At 37.6% G+C, this 25,249-nt stretch overlaps 1 protein-coding gene and 1 pseudogene across 1 annotated transcript in view; one reads left to right on the top strand and one right to left on the bottom strand.

Annotated features, from left to right (window-relative positions):
• The window catches only part of LOC138156879 (contactin-associated protein-like 2), a 2,167,135-nt gene that overhangs the window by 980,213 nt on the left and 1,161,673 nt on the right, over positions 1 to 25,249 (bottom strand). The window lies entirely within an intron of this gene.
• LOC138156793 (activator of basal transcription 1-like) lies at positions 722 to 6,636 on the top strand (annotated as a pseudogene).

Below are 25,249 nucleotides of genomic sequence, written 5' to 3'. Positions count from 1 at the left end.
AGGATGCTTAGCTTCCTCCAAGTGGTGCCTACAGATCTCCAGGGGAACTAGGAAAGGGAGCAGCTGCTAGCCTATACCATCTTAGTATGATTCCTTATTTTGAGTGTCAGTTAGTAAGAAAAATCTATGACTAGAAGGAGTAGCACCTCTGGTTCTGACCTCAGCTGTCTTTCTGAGAAGTTTTATGTTAGATCAATCTTAATAGCCACCCTTGAAGCATCTATCTCCATCAAGAACATATAAGCTGGGTTCGGATACAATAAAAAAGGCACATTTATGAAACCTACATTGTCAGCAAAGGTCTCTTTTCCTTGACAATGCATTTTCTGGAAAAGATGGCTACTCCAGGTTAACCAAGAAAATTGTGTAGTGTAGTAGAAAGAAGCTGGGACCAGGAACTGGGAGACTGAAGTAATAAAAATACTAATTAATTGTAATAATAAAATCTGTTATATAGCACTTTACAGATTACAAAGCAATCCCTTCCCAATAATTCCTGAATTGGTGTTGGGTCATTTTTCAGTAGTGTTCCAGTCTCCGTGACCCCATTTGGGTTTTTCTTGCCAAAGATACTGGTGCCATTTCCATCTCTGGCTTATTTTACAAATGAGGAAACTGAGGCAAACAGGGTTAAGTGATTCACAGAGTTAGTAAGTACCTGACGCCAAGTTTGAACTCAGGAAGGTGAGTCTTGCTGACTCCACGCCCAGCACTCTGCACTATGGCGCAACCTAGCTTACGAATTACTGTTACTGAATCCATTTTACAAATGAGAACTAAGGTTCAGAACTTGTCCGTGATCAATCACTTAGTAAATGTTAGAATAGGAAGCAGAATTTAGGGGATTTAGGTGAAAATCAAAGTACATGAATTCAAATTCCAGCTCTGTTGCACATATTTATGTTCACCTCTCTGTGCCTCAGTTTCTTCACCCACAAAAGAAAGGGTTTGGAGTAAATGGTCTCCCGGATTTCTTTCAGTTACAGAGCGTTTATTCCTTAATCTTATCCTGGCTTTGCCACAAACAAACTGTGGCCCCGAGAAAATGATATTAGTTCTCTGGATCTCAAGTTTTCCCACTTATAAAATAAGTGGGTTGGTTGAAATTTCTAAAAAGTAAAGAAAAACAAGCCTGGTTCTAATTCTTTAGTGTTCTAGAATCTAGTGATAAACACCTAGAAATTGATTCAAATGGTTGCAGGATGGATTACTAATACAAGCCAGTTCAAGATACTACTGACTTCAAGCATAAGAAAGGAATCTGTCAGATGGCTAATGGCATTATTCATACTGACATAGAAATTCACAACATGAATAGAGTAGGACATAGTAATAGTGGCCAGAAGCCAGAAATCAATGCACAAATACTTCATATCTCTGGAACCTTGTAAACTCTATGGGTTTACTAAGACAGAGAAAGAAAAACTATATACTTAGGAAATGAAGATTTTTATTTGTAATGATTTAATATAGAAATGAAAGCTGATTTCTGAAAAGAACAATAAGATCATAATATGATATTTCACTCTTATTCTTGAATTAGGATTATTTGATCTACATACTTACTCTTCCTCTTTCATATATGAAGGGTGACCACATGTATTTACTCTAATGCTCTTTTCTATTTTTTATAATTATTTTTTTCACATTGGTTTACAGAGACTATATGGTAAGTTTCATAATGGAAGACCTTGTCTTACCTAATCTTTTTATCTCCCCTAATACTTAGAACAGTGCTCTATATAAAGTGTCTTGTTCTTACAATCTTCTGAAGAGTAGGAGTAACTATCAGAGGGTATGGGGAAACCTTGATGGCAGGAAGTACCAGTGAAATGATACAACATCACTGAGAACCACAATGATGACTGGAAGCAAACGACAGTGACAGAAAGATGGAGTCACAGGATCCAACCTTGAAGACCCTCAATAAAGCTACACCCAAGTTAGAATGAATATCTGGACATAATAGGTCTCTAGTGAAATGGAAAGGGGCTCTGTTGACTTTCTACAGGCTGGAGTGTGAATTTTTCCTGCATTCTTCATGTTCAAACAAGGCCAGTTTTATGCTTAATGCCTTGTAAGAAAGTGTTTATAAGGCTTGTCGATGGTTATCTTTTAAGGAAATACAGATATCAGTAGGGACTGTTACTTAGCACAGCAGATAAAACACCTGAGTTGGAATCAGGAAGACTTATCTTTCTTAGTTCAAATCTGGCCTCAGATACTTACTAACTGTGTGATCCAGGTGTATGGGACAGGTAAAAATGTGGTTTCTCAGAGACTATCTGTAAAGTAAGTAAGTCCTTAGGCCCTAGGCCCAAGTTTCCATTTTTCTAGAAATTATGTGACTTTGAAACTTTAGAAGTCTTTCTATATAGTTGCTCTATTCTAGTCAGCCCTTTTTTTTACCCACCTTACCATAAGAGTTAGGTTTCTATAGAACTGCAAGAATTGCTGAACAAGACTGTTGATAAGCAGGACCAGGCAGTAACCTTGGGAAGTTGAGGCAGTAGCCTTGAGAAAAAGCTCAAACCCTGGTTCCCAGACAAAAACTCCTAGATAATACTAAAAATAATGAAGAATGGAAAGGAGCTGGCAGAGGCAGGTGGATTTGACCAATCAAGGAACAGACAGTAGCCTCAGGGCACTCAAGTCCTGATAAGAATGTGTCTAGGGAAAAACTGAAGGGGGGGTTCAGTATTCTAAGATTGTTACTGCGCCTGCATAATGAACTTCATGTATTATGTATCTTATCCAACAAGATTAGAGCCTCATTAGTAATAATTATGTTAATGTTTGTAACCCTTTTCTTATTTAACCCAGCTTTAGCTTCTGTACCAAGGCCTCCTCTCCTGGGCATTTTTCCAGTGACTGGACCGCCCGCTTCTCGTGAGATTCTAATTAAACTTCCTATCTTCACTTTGAGATCTCCGAGTAGTCAGTTTGGGTTAGGGTCTTTGTACCCCACATACAGGGCAGGTCACTTAACCCCATTTGCCTCAGTTTCCTCATCTATAAAAGGAACTAGAGAAGGAAATGGAAAAGTACTCTATTATCTTTGTCAAGAAAACCCCAAATAGGGTCATGAAGAGTCAGACATGACTGAAAGTACCTGAAAAGCATGGATATTAATATTTCCATGTATCTCCTTTGTTGGTACAGATGAGCCAGAGATGCTATGAAAGGTCTTCAAATTAGACATGTTTTGTCAGGAGACTGAGTCTGATACATGGGCTATAATGATGAAAGATTAACTTCTATCATCACTGTACCTTCCTTGATTGGGACTAAGTTACTCAGTATTAAGCCGAGTGATAAACATTAGAGACTTTCCCAGAAACAATCAGAGGCTCTTTTGATTTACATCAAAAGAAAAGATGAGACTTGTTGGTTGTGCCCAGTTTTTCTGGGGTGAGCTAATTCTCTTTTTGACCAGATCTGTTATTGGGACCAACCTACTTGATGATATTAACCTGGCTTCTCAGACAAGGTTTGCTATTATAAAGGGAGAGGTTCCATATGAAAAGATTAAATTACCTTTTTGATACCAATCAATATGAGGTCAGAGTTTGACCTAGTTTTCCTAAGACCTAATTGCCCATGGTTAAACTGTGTTTGTGGTTCCATTGTGGTTCCACATGAGCAGAGTTAGAAGATGAGACTTTAAAGGTGAGAGGCAGCAGTGATCCAGAGAGCCCCATCTCTCTTCCCCAAGCACTTCTCACCTACAACATTGTGATTATTTTGTTCATTAGCACAGTACAAAGTGGATAATAGCTGCATCCTCATTAGCACTTAAATATTAACCTCATTTTTTCTCTGTCTCTTTGGGGCTTTTTTCGTGGGGGCAAAGTTGAATGCATGCCCTGAGTAAACTGCAGGATCTCCCCCAGGAATTGTTGTATCATTATTGGCACAAAGAAAATGCTGTAGTTTGTTTAATCAGGCATTCTTCAGGCTAATTCATGGGATTACCCTGTACCATGTTCTCTTAATAACAATTATTCCTTTGTGCAGTACTGTTAATTATAGCCCCACAATGGGTTGTTGCCCCCTTAAATCTAGAGAGGGCTAGCTAGGGATTCCAGAGAAGGGAAAGAAAGTCAAAGTCTAGAGTGTTCCTAAGAAGGCAAAAGTTTCTAATTTATTATATGTGACAAACTCTCCAGTAGACAGAATTCCTGAAATCTGAAATCAAGACACCAGCTGCTTTCACAGAATCACAGGAGTGGAAAGGTTGAAGTGACCTCAGTGAATATCTAATTTGACCCATATATAAAAGATTTCTCTACTGAAATATACATGACAAACTGTCACCTAGCCTCTTAAGAAAGATCATCTCTTGAGGTGGGCCATTCCTCCTTGGGGCAGCTCTAATTGTCACGAAGCTTTTCCTAACACCAAGTGTAAATAGCCTCCACCCACTGCTCCTGGATCTGCTCTCTGAGGCCAAATGGAACAAGACTAATGACTCATATAACAGCCCTTCAGACACTTGTAAAGCACTAATATGCCAGCTCACCTGCCAGTTTTCTTTTCTCCAGTCTAACAAACAGCTCTCCATATGTCATGGATTCAAGGACTGGTTTCTCTCCTCTAGATACTCTTCAGCTCATCAATAATATCCATCTTAAATGATGGTTCCTAGAATTATACACTATATATCAGATGAGGTCTCAAGAGGAAAGGTTACAATAGGGCTATTACTTCCTTATTCTTGGAAGAATGCACACTTAAAAACATTTTTTTTGGAGGGCAGTTGGGCATAAGTGACTTGCCTAAGGTCACACAGCTAGTAAGTGTTAAGTGTCTGAGGGCAGATTTGAACTCTGGTCCTCCTGACTCCAGGGCCTGTGCTCTGTTCACTGTGCTACCTAGCAGCCCTGACCATACACTTCTTAATGCAGCCCACCATCACACCAGCTTTTTGTGCCTTCAGTGCTGACTCATATTTAACTTACCAGCCACCAAAACCTTCAGATCATTTTTTCTCCCTGAAGTGTTGTCAACCCACGCCACTTCTATTTTATACTTCTGAAATTGATTTGTTTGTTCCCAAGTGATAGCTTTTATACTGATTCCTAAAGAATTTCAACCTCCTAGAATGAGCCTAATACTCCTTCTGGATCCTTAATCTAGCATTCATTCAACTTGTTAATCATTTCTCCCAATCTAGTTCAGTTGGAAATTTGATGACCAAATGTAAGGCCAAGCAAAGAAGTACTTTGCGTTTTGTTTCAGCTATTTAAGTGCCTTTGAGTATTGACTTTGATTGTATCAAGTCTGTTGGAAACCATACACATTATGTTGCCCTTAATAGGCCTAAGGGAGTTTGGAGACCTTCCCTACCCTTAATAGGCCTACCTTCATCACATGGAGTTCATGGTGGGCGGAGTTTGCCTAAACAGAGCCACAAGAAGGGGGTAACAGGAAGGAGTGGAGCAGAGCAGAGAAAAGCTTGAACAGAGCTTGGGACCAGGCAGGTCTGAAAGGGATATCGATAAGATCGAAAGATTGTGAGCTAGAAGGGATCTTAGAGGCCTTACAGGCCATCTGATTTAATACATGATAAAACTCAGGACCAGGGGGGTTCCTCATTGGGCGGAGCTGCGGTCGGCGCTCGAGGTGTCCCGGATGGCGATGAGAGCGGGCAGGCTGGAGCCGGGCTCCGAGGCGTTCGGTGTGAGCTCTCCTCCGGAGTTCGAGTCGGAGTCGGAGTCGGAGCTGGTTTCGGCGTCGTCGGAGTCGTCGGAGCCGGCAGGGGAAGTTGGCTCGAGCGGCAAGCGGGTGGTGCCCGGCATCATATACCTGGGGCGTATCCCGCCGTGCTTCCGGCCCCTGCACGTGCGGAACCTGCTCAGCGTCCACGGCGAGATCGGCCGAGTCTTCTTCCAGCCGGAGGATCGACTGGGCCGAGGGAAGAAGCTGCCCACGACGGCGGGGGGCCGCCGCCCGGGACAGGGCTACACCGAGGGCTGGGTGGAGTTCCGGGACAAGCGGGTGGCCAAGCTGGTGGTGGCCAGCCTGCACAACACGCCCATGGGCGCCCAGCACCGAAGCCCCTTCCGCTACGACCTGTGGAACCTGAAGTACTTGCACCGATTCCAGTGGAGCCATCTGAGTGAGCGCCTGGCCTGTGAGCGGCAGGTCCGGCAGCAGCGTGTTCGAGCAGAGATCTCTCAGGCCAAGCGGGAAACAGACTTTTACCTGCAGAGCGTGGAGAAGAGCAAACATTTCCTGAAGAACGCCGAAGCTGCGTTGGCTGCTTGTGGGGAGGGACCAGTGGTCCAAGAGAAGAGTTGGGGCTTCATCCAGCGCCCCAAGGAGCTGGAGATCAGAAAACACAGAGAGACTCAGGCTCGCCAGGGCTGGGAACAACTGCGAGCCCAGACACACGAGTTTGCCGAGAAGGCCCAGCCAAATGAGCCTTTGCTGACCAAAATTTTCCATTCTGGGGCCTGAGTTTCCGTGAAACTGACTTTAATGACCTCAGCTTGACCAGCATAGTACAAAGGGGCCTGAAAGAATTGTGGAAATCTAGCTCAGCTCTGGATTCATTTTCTGCCCAATGGCAGATTGATTTATCTTATCTAGCAACTGATTTGTCTTGATAACTAAAAGATGCAGCCCTAACTTTCAAGTAACAATAAAGTGTTGCAGTAGGAAAAAAAAACAAACAAACAACTCAGGACCAGGAAAAGCAAATGATTTGCCCAAGTCATATTCATTTTAAGTGACAAAGCCATGATTCAGACCCCAGTACTGTGGCTCAAAATCTAATGCTCTCTCCATAACAACTAATTGCAGCTTTCTTTAAACTATTGTGCTATATGGTGACTAGAACACTAGACGTGGAACAGGGAATTTGAGTTCTAGGCCTAGTTCCCTCACTTGGAAATTTGATATTACTTTCCTCATTCTAGAGTAGAGGTTAGCACTTAGCTGATGATAGTGCTTGGAATATAGTAGGCATTTAATAAATATTAAATGGATTGGATTGAGTTGTTTCTTAACTTGAGATGTGAATTTTTAAAAATCTTGATAACTATTTCAATATAATTGGTTTTCTCTGTTATATTTTGTATTTTGTTTCTATATTAAAACAGCTAATTGGCCCAGTGGGTGGACTGCTGCATTTGGAATTTGGAAGATGAGTTCAAATCCTGTGAGGGTCTAAGAAAGTTATTTAACCTTCTCCATTCCCAATATGCAAAATGAAGATAATAATAGCACCTGCCTCACAAGATTGTTGTGAGGATTAAATGAGGTAACATTCATAAAGCACTTTGTAAAACGTAAAGTTTTATTAAAATGCTAGCTATTAATTATTTAATACATTATTCTGGAAAAGGATCCAGAAGTTTCATCAGATTACGAAAGTGGTCATGACATACAAAAAAAAGTGGGGGGTTAAGAATTCTTGGGCTAGAAGATTTCCAGCTCTAAGATGATCGTAATTGTAATAATACCTAGCATTTAGATAGTGCCTACTATGTGCCAGGCATTGTGCAAGAGCTTTAAACATACTATCTGAGTTGATTTTCAACATAATCATGGGAGTTAGGTACTATTATTCCTATTTTACAGCTGAGAAAACTGAGGGAAACAGAGGTTATATAGTTCTGTAGTTTTAAGACCCAGAACTTTGAATGATAACCTCATCCTATTGCCAAATCCAGTGCCTGCAATCCAAAGTACTTCTTGGAGGAGTGGAATCATAGCAGGGTGGCTGCCTTTGCTAAAATTGACATCCTTCAAACTCACAATCTGTACTGATTCCATAGCAGGTAACTGGGTAGTCATGACTCATGAAAGGATATTCTGAGTTAAGAATCTCCAGGTCAGGATTTTTGTTACACCATCATATCCCTGCTCTCCAGAATACCATATTTCAGGGAACATCTCAAGAAAAAAAAGTCTCCTTTAAGAACCATTCCATTTTTTTAAACACTGAAAATATGAATATTTTCCTTCTCTTTTCTCCTCTGCAATTCAGTATTCTTCTCCCTTTTCCCATTTAAGAAGTGATGATTACTTTTCCCTTGTGTTTTCTAATGAGGGCAAATTTTTACCTCAAGTAATTTTAACTTTGTTTCTCTTCTAGCAATCATTTAGTGCCAGTTCATTTCCTGGAAGTTGGCCCTGCAAATGTGTTTGTAGTAGAGACAGTAAAAGTTTATTCACCCCCTGTGGCAATGCTGAGTGAGTTCTTTTGTTGCCTCTCCCATCCCTACCAATAATGTCCTGATTCTGAATGATAGGAATGCAGTCCTGGCTGATCTGGAAAAACCCTGCCTCCTTAACCCCAGGAGTATTCCCAGGGACAGAAAGGATAGTAGCAGAATAGAGGTATTTAGAACCTATCTACATGGAGTCTACAGAAACATGGAAGATATTGAACACGTGTAGGAGGTTGGTCATCTGGGTCTTAGGGAAGAAAAGCCTTTAGACTAAGTGATTTTAACTTAAACCAGTATTGAGCATGGATATTTGCTAGAAGGTATTAAGGAGAAATGTGTTCCTAAACTTTGGACATATTTCCAGGATTCAAGAAATGAACAAAATTGTAACTTGAGGGAGAAATATGTAGTGAGATCCCTCCTTAGGCAATTTAATAAGTTTTCATTTAAGTGCCTACTGTGTCCAAGTCACTGTACTTTACAGAGGACATGAGGACAAGAGCTAAACTATTCCTGTTCTTAAGGAAGTTATATTCTACTGGGAAGATGCTAAAGATTCGAGATTAAGTAGAAAACATTGGAAATTTCTTTTTCAAATAAAATTTATTTATTTTTAGTATTCAACATTCATTTCCAAAAGATTTTGAGTTACAAATTTTTTTCTCACCATCTTTCCCCTGTCCCCCACCCCAAAAGAGCAAGCCTAATGAATACCCCAATCTGTTCTCTCATGTCCTCCCCCATATCACCCCGTAACTTCTAGTAGGTCAAGATGGATTTCTGTACTACAGTACCTGTATATCTTATTTCCCAGTTGCATGTAAAAAAAATTTTTTTTAAATATTTGTTTTTAAAAATTTGAGTTCTGGATTCCTTCCCTCCTCACCCACTCCCACTGGGAAGATAAGCAATTCAATATAGGTTGTAAGTGTGTAGTTACCCAAATCATTTTCATAGTAATTATTGTGAAAGACTAACTGTATTTCCCTCCCTCCTATGCTGCCCCCCACTTATTCTATTTTCTCCTTTGACCCTATCCCTTTCCAAAAATGTTTGCTTCTAACTACCCTCTCCCCCAATCCTCCCTTCTGTTATCCCCCCTTTTATCCCCCCATTTTCCTGTAGGGTAAGATACCCAATTGAGTGTGTATGTTATACCATCCTTAAGCCAAATTCAATAAGAATCAGGTTGTCCCATTCCCTTTCACCTTCCTTCTCTTTCCCTCCATTGTAACAGTGTTCTCTTGCCTCTTTTATATGAGATAATTTACCCTAATCTAGCTCTCCCTTTCTCCTCCCAATAAATTCCTCTCTCACCTCTTAAGTTTATTTTTTAGATATCATCCCTTCATATTCAACACATCCTGTGCCTTCTATGTATACATGAACATACATATGCCCACACTCACATACATATTTCTAAACACATACACCCTCCTATACATACATATATATGTATACATATGTATATACATATATGTTCCCTTCAAATATCCTCATACTGAGAAAAGTCTTATGAGTTACAATTATCATTTTTCCATGAAGAAATGTAAATAGTTCAACTTTAATAAGTTCCTTATGATTTCTTTTTCCTGTTTACCTTCTCATGCTGCTCTTGCTTCTTGTATTTGAAAGTCAAATTTTCTGTTCAGTTCTGGTTTTTTCATCAAAGAATGCTTGAAAATTTTCTATTTCATTGAATGACCATATTTTTCTCTATAGCATTATACTCAGTTTTGCTGGGTAGGTGATTCTTGGTTTTAGTCCTAGCTCCTTTGACCTCTGGAATATCATATTCCAAGCCCTTCAATCCCTTAATGTAGAAGCTGCTAGGTCTTGTGTTATCCTGATTGTGTTTCCACAATACTCAAATTGTTTCTTCCTGACTGCTTGCAGTATTTTATCCTTGACCTGGGAACTCTGGAATTTGGCTATAATATTCGTAGGAGTTTTCTTTTTGGGATCTTTTTCAAGAGGCTCCCAGCTTCGTGCGATAGACCCTGTCCGCCTGCCAGGCTGCCTTCAGCAGTAGATTTGTTTCTTTCTGTCACTTTGTGGGTTCTGTAGCTCTAAAGTTTGTTTAGAGTCAGTTTTTACATGTATTGGAAGTGACTGGAGCAGGAGACCATACCAAGTTTGTGCTTCTACTCCGCCATCTTGGCTCCACCCTGAAAACATTGAAAATTTCAAAAGGAAAAATGTTTGAAAACTGGGGGGTGAGGGGCATCTGCAAAGGCCTTGTGCAGAAGGTGATATGAGTTGTTCTTTGAAGGAAACTGGAAAGGAAGGAAGGAAGGAAACTTCCGTGAAGTAGAAGTGAAGAAGTCTGGCATATCAAACATGGAGGACCATGTGAGCAAAGGCAAAAAATGTCATGAAGGGAAACACCTGGCAAGCCATTCTTACTGAAACCAGAAATATTAATGTCTCTATGGAAGCCTTTTCTTCTATGATACAGTTTTGAAATTTTACACAATTGCTAGATTCTTGGTTCTTATATATTTGTATAGTCTAGCTATCTAAATAGCAACTGAAACTGATACACAGTTTTGTCTAATTTTCATGTTCAATTCTTTATACAGTGATGTCAAAGCTAATAAAACATATTTTGTAAATAAAAAAAAATGAAAAAAAAAACACTTCAGAGGCTATCCTAAACCTAAAATCCTAGATCAGATCTAGGGTTGGAAGGGACCTTAGAGGCCATCTAGATCAACCCTGCTATTACGCAAGTGAGGAAACTGGCATCATTCTAATCACAAAATATTTTTCCAGGCAAAAAGAACTGGTGTCTGACTCATCTTCTTTAACCCTAGTATAGGATTTCTTAATCTGTGTTCCATGGACCTCTAAATCCATAGAAAGATTTCAGGAAGAATGTGAACTTGAATGGGGAAAAAATTACACCTTTATTTCAATATAAGTGGTTTCCCTTTGTATTCCCATCTATTTTATTTTATGCATTTAAACAAAGTCTTCTGAAAAGAGTTCTCCAGATTGTCAAAACTATTCATGACACAAAACAGAGGAATGTTCCCTGTTCTGGTCATATTTTGTGTGTGCTGGCCAAATCTTTCTCTCCAATTCCAAAAATATTTGAAGACATACTGTGCAAAATGCTAGAGGAAGACATTATTTTTGTAATTATGATTTAGAGTCCAAATGTATGCCTGATAAGATAATTGGAACTAAACTCTAATGATTTGGGTTAAGAATTGAGTGCAAGAAGGACAAGGGTTTCTCCCAGGAGAAGGGAGTATTGGAAAATTTCCTTTAGTGACAGGACTGGTCTTCGGCTAGGAGACGACCCTCTGAGAACAGCAAGGGATCAATGAAACATGCTGTCAATGTGATGCTGCTCAGAATAGGGGAAGAACTGTGATGAGAACTCTTGATCCACTATCATGGGTTGGTAGCTGCAGAAAAGCTATAGACAGAGGAAGGAGAGATATGATCCATATGGCCAGAGGAATAGTTGAAAGAAATAATGGTGAAGACTGAGCTCAAGTCTCATTAAAAGTCAAGAATAGGGGAGCAACATTAGAGATTCCTCTGATAGGGAGCCTATGCAGGGCATGATGGTAAGAGACGAGGACTCCATGGGCAACCTGGGAGAGTTACTCACTGGCTAATAGCATAATTCCTAGGAGTTCCTATAGACCCAATTTGTTTTATTTTCTGGGTGCAGGTAGTGAGCAAGAAAAATGAGAAATCTTCCCAAGGATAACCTTCTGACAAAAGTTGAGACCCTTAGACACTAAGATTACATGTTATACAATCAAAGCATTTAGAACTGGGAGGTCCCTCAGGTACCATCTAGCCCACCTCCCTCATTTTAGCAATGGAAAACAACAACCACAAAGGGCTATTTTTGTAAAGTGATTTGCTCAAACCTAGGCCCATAACTTTAAACTCAGTGATCTTATCACCATACTATGCCTAAAGACTATCTGAAAAAATGAATGATTGAAAGAAAAACATTTCTTATCAAAAACTTATTATAAACTGGCCTTGATGCTAAGCACTGTGGATGCAAATACAAGATAGTAACTGCTGTTTTATATTCTAAACAGGGAAAAGCAAAAACTTTTGAGGGACTGGGGTCCAAGGAGGGTTGATTTGATTTATGAAATTATGGGGATCTCCAGTGAATGTAATCATATGGCAAGTGAATGAGTCGGTTTTCTGGGAATGGTAACCTTTCTAGGATTAGTGTTACTAGAGAAAAATTGCAAAGCCTGTGGTGATAAGGAGAGGGCATGGCAGAAGGATGGATGAAGAACATTGTGGTGGACCTGATGTTCTTACTAGAGTCCTACTGACTAACTTAATTTGGCCCTTAGCAAAACATGCTGAGATGGGGTTTCTTTAATCCTGTATCTCAGAGTATAATCTTTTCTCTTGTGGTGGGAGGAGGAAGTTAGCCCTTTCAGAGCTTCTGAAGATTCAACTTAAAACATTAGACCTGTGATTATTGCTAAGATTTTTGCAGCTACTTAGTGGGTGCAGGGTTGTGGTCTTTTTTTTTTTTTATTCTTCCCATGAGGAATGGGGATTTTACATCATATGTTATCCCCACAGTGATAATTGAATAATGAATTCAATCAAAACCCTGAAATTTGTTATAAAAAAATAAGCTGCTCAGAACAATGAAATAAAGCATTGGTTCCAAATACAACTTCCTCTAATCTCTCAACCAACAAAAGCTAAGGCAATCAGATAAATTTTAAAAGTGAAGTGGACTTTCCATTTCCTAAACCATCTTTTCACAACCTACCTAAGACCTCCTGAATCCTACAGGAAAAAAAAAAAACCAGCAACAACAATCTACATTTATGTAAGAAAAAATCTCAAATATCTCTATTAAAAAATCAGGTAATTTTTTTTTTCTGGGGCAAAAAGATTAGTTTTTTTTTAAAGTAGTGAGAGAATGAATTAGAGATAATGAATATTTAAAATGACACTGATAACAGATGTTGACACTTTCCCCTAAGTGAGTATAAAGGAATGGCAAGAATAATTGATTTCTTCAGAATCTACCAAGTTCATCTTGGTATTTTTCCTTTTACCTCAATTCTTTACTTTCTCTCTGTCTCTCTGTCTATCTCTCTCTCTGTCTTTCTCTCTCTGTCTCTCACCCCTCTGTCTCTTTTCCCCCTCTCACCATTGCTGCATCAATCCTGAGGGAAATGTTAAGGCAAAAGACAGAAGAAAGTAAAAAATCTTACAGTCTCAGGGAAAAGGAAGGAAGGATCTGAAGGCAGAGAAATATATGGATGAGATGTTGAAACTTAGACCTTATAAGTTCGATTCATCGAGGTCTACCATTTCCTAGGTGCTGAGCTGACTAGCTGCTGGGAGCATCAATGAAAAAAGGAAATGAGCCCTGCCCTCAAAAAACTTCTATTCTAAAGTGGAGAAATAACAAGTACACAGACATAAAATAAATACAAAATAATTTGGAAAAATAATAATAATGACAATAATAATAATATAGTTTATAAAGCATCTACTCTACACTAGGCACCGTGCTAAGCATTTTACAAATATTATCTCATTTGATCTTTATAACATCCCTAGGAGGAAGGGATCAGTGACTTGGGATCCATTATCATTGTGAGCTCAGATTCATTTCAGAAGGAATCTTTGCCAAGTTGCACATGGTGACAGTATTGTCCTGTTCTAGTTACTGATGACAAAGTAAATGAGATTAAAATGATTGCTCTGCACAGTCTCCTCTTTTTTCCCAACCCCTCAACCTTTTTATTTTTCTGTGATAGAGCTGCTTAGCAAGGCACATGACAATCTTAGATATGAGAATTTAAATAAAAATAAGTTTAAAAGAAAAACTAATATATTTCAACCAACAACTCTGATATGTAACCAAAGTGAATAAAAATTGATCACAAGTAGACACTGTCAGATCAAAGTTTTCTAATCCATGTTTTCTTTTTTTTAACTTCTTGATAGACCATAAAACTGGAGGACAAGGTAAGATGATAGTTGACATGTCAATTTATGATTTTTTTCTTGAAAATGTCAAAGAGCAAACCTCCATATTTGCTAATTCAAGTCAAGTCAAAGAACACTTATTAAACTTATTGGATATTGATAGGCTCTGGGAAGATACAAAATTTAGGTAAGAAAGATTTTTATCTTTCCTTAAGCAGCTGATAATCTAAAAAAGAGAAAGATAACTGCACAAATAATGAGATCAATACACAATACTATAGCAGAAAGGCATTATGATATCTCAGACAGAGTATTGAACTTTAACTCAGGAACATGAAGTCAAATCCAACCTCAGACACTTATCAATTTTGTGGCCCCAATGAAGTCACTTAGCCTTTCTGAGACTCAGTTTTCTCATTTACAAAATGGAGAGAGTAGCACCTAATTCACAGGGTTGTTGCATCAAATGAGATATATAAGCGAAACCCTCTGAAATTCTTCAAAAAATGTCTGTTATTATTATTATATCATATAATAAATGCATTAAAAATTGCCAACAACTTCAGAAAAACTTGGAAAGACTTATATGAATTGATACTGAGTGAGGGGAGCAGACTCAGGAGAACATTGTACAAAGTTACAACCACATTGTGTGATGTCTAACTTTGATAGAATTGGCTTTTCTCCACAATGCAAGTTTCTAAGACAACTCCAAAAGGCTCATGAGGGAAAATGCTACCCACATTCAGAGAAAGAACTATGGAGTCTGAATGCAGATTGAAGTGTACTATTTACTCTCTGTCTCTCTGTTTTGTTTTGTTTTGTTTTCTCAGGGTTCATTCCATTGGTTACAATTCTTCTTTACAACATGACTAATGTGAAAATGTTTTAATATGAATGGATATGTAGAGCCCCTATCAGATTGCATAACATCTTGGGGAGGGGCCAAGAGAGCAAAGCAGAGAAAAATTAAAACTCAAAAGCTTGTGAAACTAAATATTGTAAATTAAAAATAAATAAATATATACATATATATATTTTAAAGTTGCCAAGCTAAGTGCTATGTGGGGTTTAGTGGAAACCCACGGGACCAATAGCATGTGTTTCTTGTTTTTATACAAATTACAGAAAGTAAGGACAAGGTGGACTAGCCAGCCTCTGAGTTAGCAAAACCTGTCTTAAAGTCCCAACTCTGACACATACCAATTTTTAGATCCTGGTAAGTCAGTGCCCAAGACAGGTCTCTGACTATCAGACTGACAAGTGAAACTACTGTCTAGATGAGCTTTGGTAGAGGGAGGTTTTTGTTTGTTTGTTTGTTTACTTTTGTTTTTTACCACTGAGATCACTATAGGATGAAAGTGTAGGTCAAGGGAAACAAAAAAGTGGATGGAATCAGAATGTGTAATTCCTGTTGCAAAATTTTATTTCCCAAAATAGAATTCCCCTTAAAAGTAGATTTCCTTCTTTCTAAACAATCATTTCTAGATTACCCCTAATAATTTACTAATGGAAGAAATAATAAGTACGAGTAAATAAATCAAGTATTCAGGAGTTTTGTCTATTTCTATAAATGATCAAAATGTAGAGCTGAGGAAGGTAGGGCAGTATTGGTGGAGGAGAAAAAAATGACATTAACATGTGTAGATAATTGGGAATTGTTTTCTGAATTATAGATGGCACATTATATTACTGAAATTCCTGCCTTTAAAAAAATAATAGGGACATTTGGGGGTGGGCGGAGCAGTGAATAGAGCACCAGCCCAAAGTCAGGAGCATTCCACTCTGGCCTAAGACACTTAACACTACTAGCTGTGTGACCTTGGGCAAGTCACTTAACCCTAATTGCCATGCCTTCCCCCCTCCACAAAGGTATAAAAAAAATAATATAATGACAAAACAGAAACAAGAGTTTTATTTTTGGTCCTGACTCTCACATGTCACATTTTCTTGGGAAATTGATTTTATATCCTCTTGCTTAACTCAACTACTGGAAGACTGAAGAAATAAATAGTTCTTTGAATCATTCTAAGGACTGAAAGCCAGCAAAATGCTCCAAGAAGTATAATTCATATATCAAACAAATTTTAAAAAGCCTTATTACATAAGTTAATGCTATAGAGAGATTACCTTTTATTTTAAACCATTGTCACTTCAGAGACCAACACACAAATGACAAAATACTTGCTTTTAAAAATTGCAAACCTAAGAAATGTGAGAATATGATATGGTGAAATATCAATTTCCTGGAACTAAGGAGACATTATATCTATTCATGGCTTTGCTCCTATTAAGCTATATTACCTTGGGAATGTTAGTGGCCCTCTCTGAGCCTCAGGTTACTTATCTGTAAAGTGAAGGGAGTTGACTGGACAGTTATTGATTCTGTGGATCAAACCCTTTTTCCCCAAAAATTCTTTTCCTCTAACTATGTTTCTTGGAGTTCATTTGCCCCATACATGAATGTATGGAGTCATTTACAATCATGCTGATGTACTGCCACTGGACTCAAATAGCTCCAGAGGAGAAAGTGAGATTGGAGCCCTCCCTCACTTAAATCCAATTCACTTGCTATTGTCATCGGTCTTCTTCAATGCGGGAAAAGAAGGGAGGAATTTTGTTGCAATCTAATTAAAAGTGCTCCTATCTTTGATAGCAGAATGAGGGGCACGGGTGACTGGTTCTAATCAGATCTGTGATCTAGCAGGGCCAGGCTTCTGATCACGTTTGGGGTTAGAGGCTTATATGCATGCTTGAGAGCTGTTTGAGGGAAACATGATGTGACAGTTCAGGAGGCTGCACCTAACCAAGGGAGAACAAGGTGGGAAATTCTAATGGAAACAGTGTAAAAGGGCTCACATTTGTCTGACTCAGTAAGGGAGTTACCCATTTATTCAGAAAGAATAAATGTAATGAAAACCTTCCTGACTTTCCAGTGAATATTATTTATTCCTAGACTAAGAATATTTCTCACATTCAACAATGAAGGATGAACAACAACCTGTGAGTAGCATGAGCTGCCTCACTGGGGATCCAACTGGCAGTCCCAGTTGGGCAATGCAGCTCCTTCCCGCCTTTATTCTCTCCCTTTCCCTTTCCTTTCCTTCTTCTGGTCCCTTTGTCCAGATAGGGTTTCATACCCTTCCCTGCAGGTGCTCTGCCAAAAGGAATGTAAATTTTGGTCACTGAAGCCTCTCTAGATATGTTGGTATTTACCGGCCAGATTCTTTTCTTGGGCACTATACCTTCAACCTAAATCACTATAGCTCTCATTGAATGGCCAGCTACGGCTCAGAGTGAATGTAAATAGCAATTGTTTCTGTTTGGGCCAGAAACACTGAGGGTCTTTTCCTTTCAGATTGAATTTTTTTTTTTAACTAGGTAAAAGAGGCCATTCTTTGACTCATTTCTTATCTAGCCTTAATCAGTGAATGGGTAGTACCTCAGGCAAACTGAGACCTGGGAAAGATCTTAATTTAAAAAGGCCAAGGTCTCCTACTTTATGTGGGCCATTTCCAGTTCTGATCTATAGGTCTTGCCACTGGTTCCAATGGAGAAAGTGAAGCTGGTGTATTTGCACAGCCTTCCCTCATTTAAATCCAATTCACTTGCAACTCCTGGCATCACCTTCCCAAGGTCATGGTCCTCTTTGAGAATGAGGGACAAAGAACAACAACTTGAAGGTACCTATCTATATTCCTTTGATGAAAAAATTGTTAAAACAATGAGTTATAAAATTTCCCTTTTGTTATATGGTTCATAGGTAGATCATAATCACATGCCTGTTTGAGAGGCATTTTTTACTTTTCAGGTTTCTAGTAATTTTCCTGTTATTTCTTTGTATAGAATACAAAGTTTGACCTGAATGGGGAAAAATATTTAAAGACAAAAATTTTCAAGGTGAGTGACTTTTCCAAGATCTTACAGTTAAGAAGAAGAATCAAATCAGGAATGTAGTTCTAAAAATCCAGTTCTCTTCAAATCACTATAACTCTCTGTATCTGTTTTCTCATCTGCAAAATGAGTTCATGGGACCAGATGTTCTCTCAGATCCTTTCCAGCTTTATGGGTTCATATCTACTTTGTATATCCTTCCCATTACACCATACAAATATTTGATATTTTTGGTTTTTTTTTTTTTTTGGTTTCACAAGGCATGAATTTAGCTTCCTACCAGAATTTATACATGATATCTTAAATAGATTTTAAAATTCAGAATCAGAAGGGAACTTGGAGGTCATCAAGTCCAATTCTACCTTTTGAATATTAAGAAAATAAAGATATAAAGCAGATAGATGAATTGTTTAAATCCACACAATGAATTAGTGGCTAAACTAGGATTGGAAGAATCTGAGTTAAGTAATTAATAGTTAAGAGTCTCCACAAAGTCTTAGTGCAATTTTAACTGTTAGTAGCTTAAGTAGAAATACTACAAACTTACAAATAAAATAATGTTTTAAAGGATAAATATTTGAATTTTTGAAAAAATGTGTTTTTTTAATATTCAACATAACCTTACCCTTCTGTTATACATTGCTTCAGACAATTTTTGAATTTTTGAAAAATTTCATCAGTTGCTGCTCAGTGACTGAGAGAAGTGAATTTGGGATTTTTGTCTTAAGATAATCCAAAGAATAAATATCTGATGCACACATCACAATTTTGTTATGACCCCACAAGGAAAAATCTAATGGAGAAAGAGCCAAGAAAGAGAACAGACTCTACTGATCAAAAAAATTACATTGAAATTAAAATTTTTGGTCAATTTTTTAAATTATTAAAAGGAATCTAAATAATTAAACTTCCAAATGATGCCATTGTAATATTGTAGCTTTAATACTGCTGACCTAACAAAATGAAAATCAAAAGACAGATTAATAGTAGTGAAAGTAATAAATAATAAAGTAATAATAACTAATAAATAAAAAGGAGTTGGCTGTATTAAAACAAATCAATAAAACAGATAAACCATTGGTTAATTTGGTTTCTAAAAAAAGAAAGAAGAAAATCAAATTACCTGTATCAAAAATGGAAAGGTTGAATTCACTACCAGAGAAGAAGAAATTAAAGCAATAATTAGGAGATTTTTGCCCAATAATTTGCCAATAAATCTGACAATCTAAGTGAAATGGATAGATATTTACAAAAATATAAATTGCCCAGATTAACAGAAAAGGACAAAGAATATTTAAATAGTCCTGTTTTTTTTTTAAAAGGAATTGAATAAACCATTAATGAGCTCCCTAGGAAAAAAAAAATCCACAGGACCAGATGAATTCATAAGTAAATTCTGCCAAACATACAAAGAACAATTAATTCTAGTGCTATATGAACTACATGGAAAAATAGGGAAAGGGGTCCTACCAATTTCTTTTATAACATAAATATTATGATGATATCTAAACCAGAAAGATTGAAAACAGAGAAAGACTATAGACTAATTTTCCTAATGAATATTGATGCAAAAATTAAAAAAAAATAGTAGCAAGGAAATTACAGGAATATATCACAAAGATTATACACTATGAGCAAGTAGGATTTATACCAGGAATGCAGTACTGGTTCAATATTAGGAAAACTATCAAAATAATTGAACATACAAATAATAAAACTAATAAAAATCATGATTATCTCAGTAGATGCAGAAAAAGCTTTTGACAAAACATATCCATTTCTATTTAAAAAAACTCTATAAAGCATAGGAATAAATGTTTCTTTCCTTAAAATTATAAGTAGCTTCTATCTACCATCAGCAAACATTATCTGCAACCAGTAGGATCAGGATGTCCATTATCACCACTATCATTAACTATTATACTAGAAATACTAGCTATAGCAATGGGAGAAAAAATAACCATTCTGGACATTGGCTACCTGCTACTCGATGCTACTTTGTGGCAGAAACGTGCATTTACAGACCCTCGTATTATTTAGTATAATTTTGGAACCAAGTAACTTATTATAATGATATTGGACTTATATGAATTGGGTCACATCGAGGAATGTATATTTGCAAAAAAACCCCAATATTTTATTGTTTATAATTTTGTACAGTATGATAAGTTTTGAAACACCCCCCAATATGCATTGCAGGCTGATTAGTGCATGTTTGACAGTAATAAGAGGTTTGACGCCTGCCACCAGGTGTTTTCCTGTTAGAACACACAATGCAGTCCCATTTTCTTTGTCCCACATCGGGAATATGTAATTTATTGTTTAATCCATTGTCCTCAGAAGATGTGGATGGATGCGTTCTCGATACACGAAAATCGCCCTTTAATTGGTCAACGAGTGTCTTGACAAACTTGTGGTGTGTCATTGGCGTTTCATTACTTGTTTGTTTTTTGATGCGATACAATATGTATGAGTTTATCACACACATTTCCAACCCCCCAAAAAATAACTTCCTCCACCATTTGAGCGATTTACAGAGGAAACAATATGTCGAAGCGTATTGATCCGCACGATCCACACCACCCATATTTCCCCTATATTCTAACACCATTTCAGGCTTACTGACTGTTATGATATGTCTACCACATAATGTTCTCTGGGTAGATTGTAGGTTTGTGTTATAATAATTGGTGAGCATGGTAATAATTCTTTTATCTTTCCATGCAAGAAGCGTAGTATTATTCTTTCTGTATGTAACTGTTTTATTGGTTGAAAATTTTGGTTTTTTTATTTGTGTCGGTACGCCTTTTCGATTTATCTTTATAGTGCCAGTAAGATGACAATTCATCTTTAGCAGTTCTTCCGCTAAAAGGATGCTGGTATAGTACCTGTCGGTGAACATGTGGTATCCTTTTGCATCAGGAACTCTTTCTAATAATTTCTTGAATAAATGTAGTGGAATCCTGGAATACCACTTGTGCCAAGTTGACTTTCGGGAAAGCTGTTTCTTTCCAATTTCTTCTTTGGCATAATTGTTTGTCTCTTTTATTATGCTGTCTACTAATTCTTCAGTAAAATATAATGTGAAATAGTCTATGGGCTCTTTTATGTTACTCGGGACTTGTGGTCCGGTTATTTCTTCGTGTAAATCAAAATTTATCGTGGCTGGAGGAACGTCCGATTCGGTAACATCTTCCCACTCTTCACTTGACGATACGTTGTCATGTTGCCATGTGTTTTCTTCCGTACTACTATTATTGCTTTTGCTATCTATGCGAACAATTCGTTTCCTTCTAGGTTGAACATATCACTATCACTGCTGTCGTTTTGTTCTACAGTTAGTCTTTCTAACGTGTCTGTATAGAGGTCTATCTGGAGCTCATCTTCACTACTACTTGTGTCATGAGACTCATTCGTGGTTGGACGCTTTGCCATTGTTCTAATAAAAAATATGAATAAATGCATGGGTTGAAAATTTCTAATTGTTATTACTGACAAGATGATATTTACCAAAATAGCTTTCACCAAACAATTTATTCACTAAGAAAAGAATCACTTTTCTGATTTTCTCACTCGTTAGATCTATGTGCACTGCTTGAAGCTTTAAACCAAAATGAGCTCAGCTTTGAAAATCTTTTCCTCCAGATGTAGACTTGTTTATTTGTAATTATATATCTCACTATACAGTGTGCGCTATGTTCGAAAACTGACCTTTCTTCTACAAACTCCCCTTATCGCTCTTTTCAAGTGGCGTCACGAAGTGCTCAGGGCGTCGTGAGCACGCATCTCACGTTCTCGTCCGACACAAAACCTGCTGACATTTCTTGTATATATCTTAATAATTTTACGATATTTTGATTTAATTTCTTGTGCCATTTCAAGATAAAACTTCAGGGAAACATGCATGTCTCAAAAAATTGCGTTGAAATAACTCAATTCCCCGTAATCAACTGTAATGTCCCCTGAGAGGGGACATCCAAGTGATATGCTAGAATTCCGATGTCCCCTGAGAGGGGACAGCGGAGTGCAAAGCATTAAAGAACTTAGAATGGGCAATGAGGAAACAAAACTATCACACTTTGTGGATGATATGATGGCATACTTGGAGAATCAACTAAAAAAGAATAGCTGAAATGATCAATTTTAGCAATTTCAAGATATTAAAAATACCATATAAATCATCAACATTTCTATATATTATTGAGAAATATTAGCAGCCAGAGATAGAAGGAAAAATTCTATTTAATGTAACTGCAGACAATATAAAATCCTTTAGAGTTTACCTGCCTCCCCCCCCCAAAAAAAATCAGGAACAAAATAAAAAAAACCAACTACTTTTCACACAAATAAAATAAGATAAAATAAGATTTAAACAATTAGAAAAAATGTCTTTTAATCATTGGTAGGCCAAGTCTATATAATAAAAATGGCAATTCTACCTAAATTAACATATTTATACAGTGCCATACCAATAAGACTACCATTAAAGTATTTTATATAGCAAAAAAAAAAAAAATTGTAACAAAATTCATCTGGAAGAACAATAATATTAGGGGAATTAAAAGAAAAAAAATGAAGGTGGCCTAGCTGTATATCAAACTATATTATAAAGAAATAATCATGAAAACAATCTAATACTATCTAAGAAATCTTTCTCTGTTCTATCATTCCATCTGCACCATTGCTCTGGCTTCAATTTCCTCACTTCACATTCTTGACTATATTAACCATTCACTGTCTTACTCTCTTCAACTGTTATCCAAACTGTTCTAACCTTCATCTCATTTTCAGGAGGAGGAGTATTCCAACTTCTCCCTCATGCTAGTTAGTTTATTTTGTTCCTTGAGCAGTATCAAGACCATCCTCATGATTTGCTTGTTTTAGCAGATTAAATTCTTAAATTGTTGACATCACTTCCTTAGTTGGCTGGTTGGTTGGCTGTCTACCTTCATTCTCAAAGAGGACCAAAATGACATCACTATGCTAAAGTCAATTTTCAATGTGCCTGACTGTGCCTGATTGGAACAATACTAGTTCTGAATCCTCTACCACAGGTCAGGCACAAATAACCCACATGAACATTGGGGTGGATATTCTAAATTTGCACATCCTGCAATGCCTTTGAGCTATTTCAATACTGCTTTGCTCATAGAACACAGCAGCTTCTCTGATGTGGGCACACTATGCTGAATAGTCCTGTGCCAGTGTCTCCCATGCTACACAATCAATTCCAAAGTTCTTGAGAGAGAACTTGAGAGTGTCCTTGTATTGCTTCTTCTGACCACCATGTGAATGCTTGCCCTGCTTGCCTCCATAAAATAGTCTTTTTGGCAAGCATACATTTTATATTTGAACAACATGGCCAGACCATTGTATCAGCAACTGCACTGGCATACCCAGGATGGTGGCTAGCACAGGTTCTTAGATCTGCTTTACTAGTTAAGATAGCCATTCAAGGAGTCAACAACCTTTTTAATTACATTTGTTATTTCAGAGAAAAAATCAGCACCCTGAACTTCAGAGAAAATCCAAACAAAGAAAACAGAAAAAGCAAGTAGAGAAATAAAGACCAACAAACAGGGTTTCTAACTGTCTAAGAAATCAGCACAGATCAACACACAGATCCAACTGTCTGAGCAAGGCAATATATACATAGTTGCCAGAGAGAGAAACACAAACATATGGATTTTTCAAAGCCTCTTTGAAGAATCTCATCTTGTCAAATCTCATCTGGTCAAATCACAAGAACACTCTACCAGTGAGTGAGCCCCCAATGCAAAATGCTACCTCAGAGTATATACACTCTTTTTAGAGCCAGAGGGCATCACAACCCTCATGACTCAGTGCCTAATTAGAAATTAACAAAAGCTATGAAAATCTTCCTATAAGCAAGCTTCTCCAAAGCAAGCTTCCCTCAATGGGATGCATGTGAGGCCTATTAATTGGCTTGGGGAAAATCTTATATCTGATTAACATTACACCCAGTTGGAGTTGTGCTCTCTGAAGCAGAGTTTGAATGCTTGGCAGTTTAATTCAAGTAAGGACCTCAGTGTCTGGTACATTATCCTGCCAGATGATCTTTAGAATCTTCCCAAGACAATTCAAATAGAAGTGATTCAGTTTCCTGGCATGGTGCTGTTATAATGTCCAGGTTTCACAGGCATACAACAATGAGGTCAGCACAGCAGCTCTGTAGACCTTCAGCTTGGTAGTAAGTTTAATATTTCTTCTCTCCCATACTTTCCTTCAGAGTCTCCCAAACATTGAGCCAGCTCTGGCAATGCATGCATCAACCTCATTATCAATGTGTACATCTCTGGAAAGTATGTTTCCTTGGTACCTTGAATATAAACCAGCCGTGAAGGTTTGCAAGTGTCCTCTCTGATGTTTCATTTGTTGATCATAATGGATAATTCAGGAAAGGGAGGTCTGTTAGCTGAATCTCCTTGGAACATCTTCAATGTTATTCCGGTAGAATATCTTCTGCTTCAACCAAGTAAATTTCCTTTTCATTATCTCCAATTTATTCTGTATATGTATGTATATATAAATTTTCAGGTCTATTCCCAGTTAGACTCTGAAATCCTTGAGAGCAGGACAGTCTTTCACCTATCTTTATATCTACTACACTTAGTATGGCCCCTAGAACTTAGTAAGTGTTTAATACTTGCTTATTGTCTGATTGTTAACTGTTATGTGACATCTGAGTATCTCATTTTGTTCCTTTATTGAACATAAATCACCACAGAATTGATCTTAGTGAGACCCAGGAAAGAACAATGTAACTCACTTATCTAGGTGGAGATTACGAATGCCTGCAGAGCAGTTTTTAAAACTCAGAATGAAGCATGAAAGGCCATTGAGAAGCCAAAAGAGAGACCAAAGACTCCAGGGACACATGTACTTTATTCATAAGGGGAAAAAGAAAAAGACACTCATTCAGAGTTCATATGATTAAGATCTAGAATTTTAAAACTGGGAAGAACCTCATCAAGACAGAAAGCAAAGCAATTCACAGGATTAACCATTTTTTATTTAGAACGCTCTGATTGTTGGAATGTACTTCACTGTGTGCAAGATAACGTTTTAAGTATGCAATAACAACAAAATAGAAAGTAAAACAGTCCCTGCCTCACAGTAACTTAACATTCTGCAAGAACTGTCAGAGGCAATAGTCACAGTGGATCTCTCCTCTCCTCAGTAGAAACAGCTCCCATCAAATG

This window comes from Petaurus breviceps, unplaced genomic scaffold (genome assembly GCF_028583685.1).
Source record: "Petaurus breviceps papuanus isolate PSGF00001 unplaced genomic scaffold, PetGlider_PUasm1.0 110, whole genome shotgun sequence".
Taxonomy (NCBI): Eukaryota; Metazoa; Chordata; class Mammalia; order Diprotodontia; family Petauridae; genus Petaurus; species Petaurus breviceps.
This window is presented reverse-complemented; position numbering and strand designations above follow the sequence as displayed.